General features: G+C 38.3%; 1 protein-coding gene and 1 long non-coding RNA gene across 11 annotated transcripts in view; one reads left to right on the forward strand and one right to left on the reverse strand.

Annotated features, from left to right (window-relative positions):
* DDAH1 (dimethylarginine dimethylaminohydrolase 1) overlaps nucleotides 1-14,630 on the forward strand; it is a 231,930-nt gene that overhangs the window by 153,978 nt on the left and 63,322 nt on the right. The gene's annotated exons all lie outside the window — the stretch shown is intronic.
* On the reverse strand, nucleotides 4,470-9,289 carry LOC123000982 (uncharacterized). The gene is made up of 3 exons (XR_006409408.3): nucleotides 9,146-9,289; nucleotides 8,964-9,050; nucleotides 4,470-4,732 (listed from the first exon to the last, which is right to left on the reverse strand). It is a non-coding gene; the product is annotated as an uncharacterized LOC123000982 (long non-coding RNA).

Below are 14,630 nucleotides of genomic sequence, written 5' to 3' on the forward strand. Positions count from 1 at the left end.
CTTATTTCACCTCAATACTTGCAGTTTGTTTTTAAAATCTTATTTTCAGCTACTTATTGCAATTGTGCCAGATGTTTAATTCATAATTCTTTGTTCTAGCTCCTCTTACTTTGTGAAAGTTAACTATTTTTAAAGCCATGCCGAAACAACAAAAACCGAAGCCTACAAGCCTACCCTTCTTTAAGTAATAATTCTATTCTAAAAACACCTGTGTGAAAATTCAATTCAGATAATTTATAACAATTTATTGCTCCTTCTTAGACTTTTGCCTCTCTGTCAAACTGCTATTGGCCTGTTTCGTGGATGACGGTGGCTGAATGTTTTCCCATGCAATGCAGTGGTTTTTGTGATGTTGTAATAACTTGTGGGCTAGACCAAGACTGGCCTGGCACTAGTCCTGGCCAGACACTCAGTCAGAGGACCCATGAAAAATATAGTTAGATAGATTTGGATCTCAGGACATCATCTCAGCCCCAAAGGTGTTTTCTACAGCAGCCTAACTCTGTACTATTGTACTATCTCCCTCACTCATCAGCGTGTCTGCTCCTGGTTTGGGTCCATAGTCCCCAAGGTTGCCATACTTGAAGCAGGAGGATATTTCTCATTGCTTTGCTTGCTTTGGTGTTCTGTCAGAGAAGCAAAGACTTAATTATTTGTGAGATAAAGTTAAGTAAAATTGAGAATCAAAATATTCTTGGGGCTAAGCCATGTCTACCACTGCAAAATTATCTTTTAAAATGTATTCAACTCATGCATTCTAAACTAAATCATATTTAAGGACCTAAACTAAAAATATTCAATGTTAATCTCACTTTCCCTTTTCTCAAAAGGAGATCAACATTAATTTTAAGGAATTTTTTCCAGATCTATCTTTTCATAATCTCTGCTGGTAGATATGTAAGGAGAATTGTTATGATTAAATAGGCGTTGAACCTGCCTAGTTAACTTTTAGCACAACAATTCAAGTAGGGAATGAAGACTAGTGAAGCAATGAGTTATGACCGATAGCTTGAGTTTCGGTAAAAGCTTTAGCACAGGATCCTCAAAATTTGTTTTAACCGATAAGGAACATTTCCTATAAGCAGGGTTGAAAGCTCATCCGTGCAGTGCAGTAATGCTGTTACAGCATGAAATGCCATGAAATGCCATCGTAGAGGTGAAAGCAAACCGCTCGGAGAGCACAGAACTAAATACCTTCTGTGGAGTTTGGTAGCCCTTCACAAAAGATACAGTGTTTGAGCTGGGTCTAGGATGATGAGTTGGCATTCCAGACGGAGAAAGGTGAAGGGTAGTTTAGGCAGTATGTGAAAAAGCATAGAGGCGTGACAAAGGATCTCTATACACAGGTAGGAAGTTTGATGTGACTAGAACTTTAAGTGGCCGGAGAAACACTGAGAGCGTACGCTATGGATGTCAAGCTGAGATGGTCATTCGTCATCCTGTATTGTAGTGCAGTGGCAAATAGTGAAGATGTTTCATTGGGGCAGTGATGTGATCAGATCTTGTCGTTTGGTGATATCTCCATGTAGATTAGAAGTTCAAAACACTGGATTCAGGGAAACCTCTTAGGGCTTCTGGAGTAGTTGATGTCAGACACGTTGGGAGTCTGGACTCACAGTGATGGTGGGAATGCAGAACAGGAGATGAAGTTGGAAAGTATTTAAAGTTAGGTTATTAGCTCTGTGAGGGCAGGGACCATGCATATTTTATTGAAGTTTGCCCCATGAAGCTCTCTATACCTGTTGTGTGATCCCCAAGTTCACATGGCCCTTTTCTTGCAAGATCCCCCATCCTTTCCACTTTACTACTCAGTTTTTTCTGGTTGGTCCAAATTGTTCCGTGTAGTAAGCCCATTCATTGCTTCTGCTGGTGTCAGATATATAAAATTGTCATGAGTGAATTAAGTAAAAAATTAAACTAAATATCCTTACCCATTTGTACTTTCTCATATATTTCTATTTCATTCTGTTTGTCCATCTAGCTTATGCCAGAAGAACAGCTACATTTTTAGTGGAGGTGTGTAATTCACCCCATTCAGAAAGGAAGGTACATATTATGAAATACTTTTTAGCAATTTTTAAAATGAAGTGATGTACAAATATGGAAACATTTCCAAGAAGTAGAGGTGAAAAGTAATTTATAGAACAATATGATAATATATTAAGCAGAGAAAATAAACCACAAATCAAAATTATGTATCTTATTTTATATGTATTGTATAATTATGCAGATACCCAGACAACAGTATGAAAAAAAAAATACTCTAAATTGATAACAGTGGTTTCTTCCGAGGGAAGTACCAGAAAAGGGGGGGGGGTGGAATCTTTCAGTTAATCTTTATTGTTTGAATATTTTACCACACACCCTCCCTGCAAAAAAAAAAAAAAAAAAGAAATGCAAGGAAAAGAGAGGGAGAGGGAGAGAAGGAGGAGGGAAAGAGGAGGAGGATGAAGTAAGGTAGCCAAAAGCAGAACTCTTTCAAGGCAGAAACCTCCTTGTTCTGTGCTTATGTTTGTCAAGAGCAAAAGGAACTAAAAAGTATGTCTTTGTCCAGCACTGGGGAAAAAAGAATTTGATTTCATGAATAATAATAATAATAAATATATTAATAATTATTATTATTATTACTATTTAGAGAGGGTGGAGGGGGCAGAGGGAAAGGGAGAATCTCAAGCAGATTCCATCCCAGCGCAGAGCCCCACGTGGGGCTCCATCTCACTACCCTGAGATCATGACCTGAGCTAAAACAAAGAGTCAGACACTTGACCCACCGAACTACCCAGGCGCCCCAGGATGAATGATTTTTATTATTGCCGCTGAAGTTGTGATTGGTGAAGTAGTACAATGAATCTAATACCCAATTTTAAACTAGAAAAATCCATATTGTAAACCTGGACCCGCCTTTGAATAGCTATGAACTCAGCAAATAATTTAAATTCCATGTGCATTGTCTTCCAACTCCAAAGCAGGAGAAATAATACTTACCCCTAAAAAGGATGTTGGAGGAAATGACAAATGTAAGCAAAAGAATTTAAGTCTTTTGAATTTTATGTAAGCATGAGATAGGATGCTCTGATATAATCTCTCCCTATATACATATACTGACAGACCCTGGGTATCTGTTGCATACTGTTTACCCATTTTAATGTGCAGATTATTGTTTAAGGTAGTCTGTATAACCCTTGGGTCAATATTAACAAAAAACTAACAATCAGTTCTTTCAGTTTCAGATTTCAAAAAGCCTCCTTTCAGATTTAAATTGAATGGGCAGCCATTATTGTTAGTGATTAAAAACACAGAGGCGTCCCCTTGGAAATCCCTAATTAGTAGTAGCTATTGTCTAAATTAGGTGAAAATGATAATCTAAGAAAGTCTATTGATGGTTTTCAAAGCAAGATATTGTAATTCAAGCATATTTCCAGATGCCAGTGAATTGCTGGAAAGCTGCAAGTTTAGCTTTTCCGCTCTGATAGATTTAAAAGAGGTCAGAGTACGTTTTACCATAGTGTCTAGCAATGTGAGTCTGTGCAGACCTTTTGGCAGACCTTCCTGCACACTCAAGCTAAATCCATGAATCATCCATTGTTGGCTGGCCCCGCTCTCAGTTGCTAAGAGATTTTTCAAGCATAATGAGGCTTCATTCTACATGGTCTGAACAAAGGGCAAAATGTGTTAAATTTATAAATGTCTCATCTTTCCTAAATCAGCAATTAAAACTTTGCCCAGGATTTTAACATTTGGGGCAATGGGTAAGTCAGTGTACAGCTGGAGAACTTTCTACTGGGGAAAATACAGGAGAAAACTTCCTGTTCATAACTCCTCACAGCTATGTGTGTGGAGGAAGTGGAAATATTTAAAAAGTGGACGCAGACACCAAAAACAAACGCTCAGCTAGGAAGGTCTAAACTCTTTTAATGAAAAATAATTGTGTTATTATGTTTCAAATGAAGATTTTCTTTCATTTTTATTAAATATACTTCAGTTTTCATCATTTCTCTGAGTCATACACTTTCTTTGTAATTTAGCATGTAATTATAAAGCTTTGATATAATAGTTTTTTAATATAGAAATTTAAAAATATCATAAAAATGGGATATAGCAGGGCACCTGGTTGCCTCAGTCAGTTGAGTGTCTGCCTTTGGCTCGGGTCATGGCCCCAGGGTCCTGGAATTAAACCCCACATCAGGCTCCCTGCTCAGTAGAGAATCTGCTTCTCCCTCTCCCTCTGCCTCTCTCCACCGCCCCCCCACCTGCCCCGGCTTGTGCTGTCAGAATATAGTTTTTGTCAGCTTACTATTTAAGAATGTGTAAAGTTTATTGTGTTTTATATGTATCCTTACTGATATTTCAAGTTCTAAAACATTAATAATAGTTGTTTTATTTATGTTCTTTTTGGACCTGGAGATAATTTCACATTATTGAGAATCCCATAATTTTTCATAGAGGTTAATGACTCATTTGATGAGAGGAAAAGGATGTTTGGACTACAGATTTAAAAAGAGAAAGCATAACAGATCTAAACTTAAACACGAGATATTTTATTGGATTTGAGTCCATTCCTTAGTTTCCCAGGATAAAATTCTATTCCATAAATCTCTCATAAAGATGAAGCTTTTGACATAAGTACGTGGGCTTTGAAGTTGGACAGGTCTGAGTTATGATCCTGGCTGCTCCATGTTCTAGGTGGTGTGACTTTGAGCAAGTTACCTTCTTTGGGCCCCCACTTGCACACCTGTAAAATAACATAACAATGTACAACACACCAGGTATGTTACTCAAACAAGGAAACATCATAGCCCTGTTATGTAGTGGGTCCTCGGTTCTTAGCTTCTCTAAAACTGTGGGAGGCTAATACCAGTACGCTCTTAAATGCTCACAACCGAACTTTGTTTGTTTTATGTTGGCAACATTACTATTTGTTTTACTTCTAATTTCAACAGAGATGTATTCGGATGAGTGGATAAGAACATCTCATGTTGGGGAGCTTGGGATAAGAGCACCTGAAGAGTCTTACACCCTGGCCTTCTTCCTTGCAAAGAAACAAAACATTTGTGATTCGTGGCTTCTTGCCTCCCTTCTCTCTATAAGGTCCTCTTGTTATGGACCCCACCTTCTTTCAAGACTTCCTTTCCAACATGCCATCTCCAGTTTACTGTTCACTGCTATAAAGCAGGACTTCATTAAGGGCACTTTAGTTGCAGCCAAGGACCAAGTATTTCCCCAGCCAGATGCAGAGCAGGGAATGAACTGCACCTTAGTACCAGCCCTGTTCTGTTGATCCAGAACATTACTTTTTAAGACTTTAAAGCAAGCTTACAGAAAAATAAAGACTGACCCTATTTATATGCTTAAGCTTCCTGACACCTGTGTTTGTTTAGAGGAAATCACTCACTGTCTGTACTAACAATTTGATGACGTACACCCTTTATAGAACCAAGTACATTATTTTTACAGTAAGTTTTTTAATGTCAGGGAAAAACAATATCTTGGCCTCAGGTGTTTGAGTGTGTTTCCCTCTGTAGTCTTAGATACAGTTTAACCCTATTTCTTTTAGGTAATTTTTGTTATTATGCTTGATTGTAGACCGAATGGAAATGAACCCATCTGGCTTATCGTTTAGTTATACTGAAGAGAATTGCTAGCATCTCTGTTCTCGGGATAATAGAAAGTGGCAGCTGTATAGAACTGATAGAGAATCTGGTAGCCCCCGATTCTGGTAGTAAAAAGAGAAAGCCTAATGTAGCTTAGCAGTAGTATCAACAAAATAACATGTCTGCCCTTGCCAGGAGAAGGTAAAACAGAGGTAAATGACAGAGAGTGAGGACATATTGTGCAGGCTGTCCTAAGGGCAGATTGTAGAGTTGGTTATTCCCTGGCAAAAATGAAGTAAAACAAAACCCAAAGGAAAGAAGTTCAGGTTTAACACATAAAGAAATTATGTTACCCGAAAATAAAGAAAATCAGCATAAACTAACTTAAATTGCAGTGATGGCATTCAGTTAGCACTACATGGAAAAACTCTTGTGGCTTTCTGTTAGAGTTTCACTTAGCAATTATAATTTTCATACAATTCAGCTTGAGAGAGAGAGAGGGAAGAAGGGAGAGGGAGAATTTCCCTCACTTTCTAAATCATGGCTCAGTAGTGTGTTATAAAACACCAAGAACGGAAAAGCCATTACGTGGAATATAAAGAAATACTTGAGTCTACAATATCATTGAACTCTTGGATTCAGTTTCAGCAGACATGCTCTGTATTCCCACAAGAGTCTGGAAAATTAACTTCTATTTTTTTCTGTCTGGAGTTGCAGTTAGTGTTATTATTTGCTCCATGGCTCAATCCGGGTCAGACTGTTCTGCAGGAACACAGGTGGATGTTAAAACAGGGAATCTGTTGAAAAGATTGCGGAGGAACTGCTTCCCTAAAGCAGTTTTGGATGGCAGTTTGATGGCAGTCAGCTATGGTAAGGACAAATGAAGCCTAGCAGTACCTTCTAGAATGTGGTCTTGCAAGGTTTGTCACCTGCAGTTCTTAGGCAGAAGTTTCATGTAAAATGGGTCTTTAGGACCAGGTGGCATCCTCTAAGAAGTGGATCTTAGAAATGGAGGTCATTGAATTCTCTTAATCTTTGTGAATTGTAATGTTGTTCTGCATTTCTCTGATTAGCTTTTTTTGTGAAATATAATATGCAATTCTTAAAGGAAAATTACATAAACCTCTTCTGTGGGCTTGAAAATATTCTAGAAATTTACTGTTAAAAACTAGTTATGGAAAGACTTCTTATCCTATTAAAGGTAGCAGGAGGATTATAGCTATGATTTAAGATACAGAAATTGTTTTGTATTACCTCAAGTGTTTTATTGTCAGCAATTACATTGTTAAAAAGTAACATGTAAATTTTGCCAAGGGTACATGTATCCACTTGTAAGCAGTCTCACAAGGGAAACTCTCTATTTTATGTGTTCAGCCCATTGAATTATTTTTCTAGTAAACAACCTGACATAAAATAGACCGAAACATCCATTTATTTTAACAACTATGTTAAATTACAGATTAATGGTCCAAAATAAAATTTGAACTGATTGAATACATAATTCAGCATTAGGGGAAAAATAGATCTTTTTCCAACTGAGGATAGACATAATTTTTTTTTTTCTTTTGTGAATAACTTATTTTCTCCTCAATAAGTTTAGGACATGCCTGAACCACAGCCAGCCTTCAGAATCCCTTTGTTCAGAAACGTTCAGTGTTATATTGACTAAGGAGCAACTTGGGGGTTGAAAAATAGATCAGTATTTCAATTTCTGACTTTAGACTATTTTTAAAGCGCTGAGAGTTCCAACTGAAAAATTGCAAATGCTCCAGGACACTGTGCCTGGAAATAAGATTCCTGAATAGTAGGGCTTGGGGATGTTTAGGCGGCCCTTACAGAAATGAACCTTCAAGTACATTTTAAGTACAGTGTGTCTCGCACGTTTTGAACAGTTCTTCTCAGATTTTTCTTGGATATAACTGTTTCATTTTGTTTTGCTTCTTTTCCGTAATTCTGTTTGGTAAACCCAGGAGTTTCCATGTCCAAGGGAAAAATTTCCTCAAACTTGCTATCATTCCTCTCCAGATCAAACCCTCACAGGCCCTAGGGAGGGTCCCAGCCCACTGCCAACACACACAGATTCCCTTCTTATCACTGGGAACAGACACTCCTCTACGAGCGCACACACCGCTGTCTTAAGAGAGCAGATATCTGTTGAGGTTAAACTAATATTTTTGGAGCAAAAACAAGAATTCTGAGATTTTTTGTTTGGTTGATTGTGTTTTCTAGAAATGAAACTTTAGGTCAGCTGTATTTACCAGAAAATCCAGAAAAGAACTTTTGTATCTTGGTATTTGTAACAAATTACAGATTTCAAAAGAAAATACCAAATTTGAGTCTAAAACAGGATGGGAAATTCATATGTATCCTGTCTTTTTAAAATATTTTGTCAGTAAAAAACTTGGAAAGCAGTCGCATTTGTTATTAGGTGTAAGACTGATTGAGGAGAAAAAAATATTCACTCTTGAACCCTGACTAGAAAAGAGAAACAGGAGGTGAATTTTTTAAAAAACCACAGCTTCAGAGCACATTAAAAAAAAAACAAACTAGGTGCAAAACAAGTTTACGAAAACATGTTTTCTTTCAAATAAGATAGTAATAGTGCTTTTAAAATTTTTATATGTAACAATATCTGATTCTATGCTTAAATGGATGGCATTTTAAAATAGCTCAAAAGCTGCTTCTCTTAAAATTCAAAGTAAAATTATATTTCAGCCTCGTTGCAACCTTTTTTTCCTTAAGGTAAATATGAACCATGCTCTTCTGTATATTCTGTTAAAACTGTCTTTAATATTTTGAGTATATTTAGTTGTTCTTTTTTACCCCCTAGAAACTGAATAAATCCAAGTAAAAAGAAGTTGTCAGTAATGAAGATTTCACTTTTAACGAATTTCAAGTTTTCACAGTAGTCTCCTTCTCTCTTAGGAGCTCTGGGCACATGGAAAAAGGGAACATTTCTGTCATTTTATTGTTAAACTCCATCAGCACGGTGTATTATCATAGCTACTCTTAATACTCGAAGTTTCTACACAACATCAGAATTTACACTAATGAAAGTGTCAAGCTAGTGTATTCAGAAGTGTTCACTTTCCAGCCCATTGTTCTACAACTGTATAGATAAAGCTTTAGAAGTCCCAGATACTGGGGTGCCTGGGTGGCACAGCGGTTAGGCGTCTGCCTTCAGCTCAGGGCGTGATCCCGGCGTTGTGGGATCGAGCCCCACATCAGGCTCCTCCACTATGAGCCTGCTTCTTCCTCTCCCACTCCCCCTGCTTGTGTTTCCTCTCTCGCTGGCTGTCTCTATCTCTGTTGAATAAATAAATAAACAAAATCTTTAAAAAAAAAAAAAAGAAGTCCCAGATACTTGCTTACCATGTCTTTAAAGAGCGTAATCACGGTTGTGAGTATGGATGATATCTCTGCTTACATTTTTATGTTTTCCATTTATGTATCACCATGCTGCAGAAGGGATAGAAGACAGCTTAGCAGGATATATAAAATACGAGGCAGAATCAATCAAAATATGGAGAAAGGAAGAAAATAAGAATAATTACCATCAGGAAGAGCCAGGAATGCAGTTAATGATATGCATGATCTAGCCACTATTACAGACGGTCACAAATTCCACTCTAAGCTTTCTACTGCCAACAGTAAGAGGTGGACCTGGTAGGTGTTTCAGTCTGTGACGACCCAAAGATTCAGGCAGATCAGTTACTGAGAAGTGACAGTGTTCTTACTACTAAGCTCAGAATTTCCTCTTGGGGCCCCATGTGGCCATAGTGTGATGATATAAATAGCATCAACTATCACATTTCTATAGTGCAACTCACTGAATTCAGTATTACACTAGGTGAACTAACTCAATTCAGGTGTACATTTTAGAATTTCCAGAAGAGTAGACTGTTCTTCAGGCAGTCCTCCCTGATTGTTTTTAATAAATTGTGCCAATGAGCTCATGATTTTGTTATGAAAAAGTAGCAGAGGCATAGCAAAACAAAGCCAAGATTCTCCTAAACAAAAATTTTGGGGTCTCCTCAGGCACATGGACCAAAAACAACACCAAAAATAACAAACAAAAGTGGACCTTCACAATCCGGTTTTGTTCCTTTAACAGGGCTGACACAGATGCAATCTCAAAAGGTCCTATATCTGCACTCTTTATGACATCTCAATAAAACATTGATTAAACGTGCATTGAACTTGGGTAATACTGTTTTCTTGCATTGTCTCCAAGATGAACTGTTTGAAAACTGTATACCCAGGCAACTTAATGATTTAATTTCTCCCAGATTATTACTTCTAAGACATATAAACAATGGAATAACTTTGGTTTTAGGATATTTGAGTTACAGTGCTTTTTGTTTTGTTTTGTTTTTGGTTTTGTTTCTGGGGTGTTTTGGTTTTTGGGTTTTTTTGCTTGGTTCTTTTGCTGTTGTTGTTGTTGTTGTTGTTTGTTTTTTGCTTCTTTGGTTATTATAGGCTGTAAGTTTGTCTTATCAGGCCATTCTTAGTTAGAGATAAAATATACCAAATCAGGAAGCTTGGCTTTCTGCCATCTATAGCAGAATAACAAGAATCTGTTTCATCCCAAAAAAAGTATAACATCCTTTCTCTACTCAATAAAAAGTTGCACATGCAGTACAAGATGCGGGGACTCTTGTATTTCTTTTCCTCATGTCTTCTTAAAGGAGTCCACTGCATGGAACCATTCTGGTCCTCTGATCCATGGCAGTAAGTCGCTCATCCTGTTGGTCAGCCACATATTTTAGTAGATTCGCAGGTCATTTGCTTCAAGTAGGAAGCGGGTTCCACCTTTATCTCTTTGCTCAGCCAAGCATTCTCCTGTTTCCTATTTCCTTGTGGAATGCCTTGGGACAGGTGGGTGGGGTGAAGAGTGGTGTGATTGAGCTCTAAAATGACATCAGCCCAGCTCATAGATGAGGTTGTGGTCAGTTCTGACTGGAAGGTAGGAGACCTTGCCAGTTCTCTAATTGGATCCTTACCAGGGGAGGCTGGATAAAGCTGATATCTGATCCCTGTTCTTCCTTTGTCTCTTTCTAAGTAGCCATTGGATGGAGAAGAGGAGTGGGTAGTAATTGGTACTCCTAACTGCTAGCACATAAGGGAAGGACACTGAGGCAGAATTAGGCTTGACCAGACATAGAACACTCTGTGACAGTGTATTCTCTTCTGTCCTTTGACTTCAGATATAAAATCGACTAGAGTTTCTTTTTTCTATGATAAATAATAAAGATATTTGTGGGGTTTTTTTGTTGAAAGTTTAAAGGTCTTCTAGAAATGTCAAATTTGATTACACATTCTTTTGCCATTATTGCTGAACTATACTACCATAACTATAATAGAAAGTTTCAGTATTTAAAAGGGGGAGGGGATGCCTGGGTGGCTCAGTCAGTTAAGCATCTGCCTTCGGCTCAGGTCATGATCTCAGGATCTTGGAATCAAGCCCCATGTCGGGCTCCCTGCTCAGCAGAGGGTCTGTTTCTCCCTCTCCCTCTGCTTCTCCCTCTGCTTTTCCCCACTGCTTGTGCTTGCTCTCTCTCAAATAAACAAAAATCTTTCAAAAAAAAGTTTTTTTTTTCTGTATTTTACTCATAGTGATCCCACTACCTGAAATACCCTCTTGAAGTCCTCCCTGCTTTCATTTTCCTTTTGGAGGGATAATTCCAACTTCAGCTAGAACACGAGTTCTCTGAGATCAAAGAGTTCATCTTAATCATCCTTGTATTTGGTCATTCATTCATTCACCCCTCACTTATAATTCATTCAAAAAGAAAAAACAGGGGCGCCTGGGTGGCACAGCGGTTAAGCGTCTGCCTTCGGCTCAGGGCGTGATCCCGGCGTTATGGGATCGAGCCCCACATCAGGCTCTTCCGCTATGAGCCTGCTTCTTCCTCTCCCACTCCCCCTGCTTGTGTTCCCTCTCTCGCTGGCTGGCTCTATCTCTGTCAAATAAATAAAATCTTAAAAAAAAAAAAAAAAAAAAAAAAAAAAAAAAGAAAAAACAGCCTAACTTATTAGCATCTCCTATGTGGTTGGTCTTGCGCCAGGTCCCACAGTGATGTAGCCATCGGCATAAGAGCAGAGATGCTGCTCTCCCAGTCTCCGGTAAAGCCCCTCCTGACAAAGGATTTCAGTGAAGGAAAGCATTGAGCACAGGGCCTCACAGCATCAACCACTCAGCACACATCTGTTCAGTGGATCGGTAGTGAGGGAGGTGGCACGTTGTCTGTGTCCTGGGTTTTTTGTGTGGATTATCTGGATTCCCAGGCTAAAATTTAACAGATAGTAAGTTATAGTCAGTGAACATTTATTGTGGGAAGGTCACCATGCGAAGTGCTTTATGTATACCATTTTCTTCATCACAATAACCCTGTCAGGAAAAAGCAACTTTTAATGTCCATATTACAAATGAGGAAACTGAGGCTCAGAGTATAAGGAACTTGCCCAATCAACCAGCAACTATCGGCACAAGGATTTGAATGGAGTTGCTCAATTCCGAAGCTTGTGAACTTGAGCATTTTTCTGTACAACTTCTCAGGTGTTATCTGTTTCAACTCCTTTTAGTGAATCCTGAGACCTTCACAGGGAAGCCATCTATCAGGCAGGAGACCAAATATTCCACATTGAAAGCAGATAAAAAATAGCTTCCTCAGGAACATAGTGAAGGTGACGCTTTCTTGTTTTTTGTCATTTTTTCAGAGAGCCATTGATTGTCCTAGAGTGGTAGTTTATCTAAGCAGGACCTTTCCGAATGCCGCATCCAGCTAAGTTAAAGAGGAGATGCCTATGGATGCTTATAGTGAAATTTTTGTGAATTTTAATATAAAATGTAATTTTATAGCTTACTAAGGGACCAAATGATTCTGGACAACACATTTAGAAATGGGAGGCAAAAGGGGGGAAAGTGAGACAAATTAAATATGTTGTTCTCTTCCACCATCCTTCCAGTTTCATTTCTTAGGGAAAACAGTAAAGATGAGGTAAAATTATATAATTAATTTTCATTCAACCATTCAGATTATCTCTGTAGCCTCATAGTTTTATGACATTTACTCTCTATTTATATGACTTGTGTTTACAAAGCTAGTGTTCGAGAGGCAGTTTGGGGTTTTTTTTTCCTTAACAATAGTAGCAACAGTAACAATAGCTAAAATTGTTTGCTATATTCCAGGCTTTGTGCTAAAGCTTTTACATGCATTATTTCATTTGATCATCCCCGAAACCCTAGGAGACAGTTATTATGATAATCTCTACTTTAAAAAGATCCAAAAGTTAGGTCAAGTAATGGCTCAAGGTTAAGGAACCAAGATTTGGAGAGGTTGAGGATTATCTCAGAGTTACACAACTATTAAGTGGCTGACTTTATGTTCAAAATGAAGCCTGGAAGATTCCAGAGTCCATGGACTCAATTACTCTCCTAGCCCACCTCCTTGAGAGGCTGACCTGACTGCTGGCTGTACGGCATCAGGTAAGGCCATGCATTCCAAACATAAGAGTTTCCCAGGGTAAAATGACTTGAAGAAGAAAATGGCACATTTTCCAACTTGATAATATTCTTTTAAAGTGTGTCTTAAGGGGCGCCTGGGTGGCTCAGTAGATTAAGTGTCCGACAATTGATTTCGGCTCAGGTTGTAATCTCAGGACCCTGAGATGGAGCAGCACTACAACTCCGCACTCAGCAGGGAGTCTGCTTGAGATTCTCTCTCCCCCTCTCCCTTTGCCCCTCCCCCTGCTCATGCTCTCTCTCTCTATCTCTCTCCTAAATAAATAAATAAATAAATAAATAAATAATTTTTTAAAGTGTGTTTTAAAATGAGATAGCCCTCCTAAAAGCAAATTATTATAGAACATCCATCATTAAAATTATATTTAATACCTATTATTTTCTTCTAAGATGTTCCTGATTTTCTTCACCAGGCCTAAAATTCAGTAGTTTTTCCCAAGCCATTCTGAATTCATTTTTGCTTCAAGTTGAAAAAGCGCCCTGGGTGTAGCTGTGGAACCATGTTTCTAGCTGCTCTGTTCTGCACTGATGGTTTTGACTCCTTTAGCAAAGGCACTGTGGCCTGCCGAGGCTCTCTTATACAGGAGTTTAAATAGATATTGCGGGGGAGAAGAATCAGCAGCAATTATGAATTGTGCTTCTGGGTCTCTGTTAATTTTAATATAATGGCTAAATTTTCTTATTAATCTCTCTGCTACAGGTTCATCTCCTAAACATAGTCCAGAAACACAGTGCTGTGTCGTTACAAATGGCCTTCTTAATTAGCTTCCAAGCTCTATTAGAGTTAATAGCTATATCAGGGCATAGCATTTTAAATAACACTTAACTAAATCCTCAAGGAGTTTTATAGCACTTACTGTCTGCTCCCTTTCATGCCATTGTCACCAAAATCATCAAGAATCATTATACTTGTTCTTACAGAAATATTTTCTAGACCATCCACTTATTTGTTAAAGGGGAAGATGTTGGCCCTCACTGTTTTAATGAGAAAAAACAATCATTTGAGTTAGGAGAAATTGTAGAATGTTGTCACAGAGGTTGTTAGGGAAGTAAGTTACAATGTTTGAGTGTATGGGCTTGAGCCTTTTACTTCTAGCCATGAAAGCCTACAGGAATTTCCCTTTTGTTGTGAACAGTTACAAAACTGGACCAATTATGTGAAACCCTGAGGGAAAGAAAACAAATGAAGTGAGATCTGCACTTGCCCCAACTCACTGCCCAGAGGCCACATAGGAGAGAAGCAGAACAGAACAGAGCTCAGTGGTCTTGCTGAGTTCAGAGGACAAAGATCAGAGTTTGAGGAGATCAAGAATTTCAGGACAGAATACAGGAGGTGAGGTGCTTCATGAAGAGAGACATCTGCAGAATACTCCTTCAGTCTTTAGCTATAAATTTGTCTGCATGCATAAAAGCAACTACTTAAGACTGGAGAGAGAATCACTAGAAAGTAGGCCAAAAAATTACAATAGATGGGAATAGTTCATATTCCTATCAACCAGAATGGAGAGATCTCA

The sequence above is a fragment of the Ursus arctos genome, unplaced genomic scaffold (assembly GCF_023065955.2).
Source record: "Ursus arctos isolate Adak ecotype North America unplaced genomic scaffold, UrsArc2.0 scaffold_12, whole genome shotgun sequence".
Taxonomy (NCBI): domain Eukaryota; kingdom Metazoa; phylum Chordata; class Mammalia; order Carnivora; family Ursidae; genus Ursus; species Ursus arctos.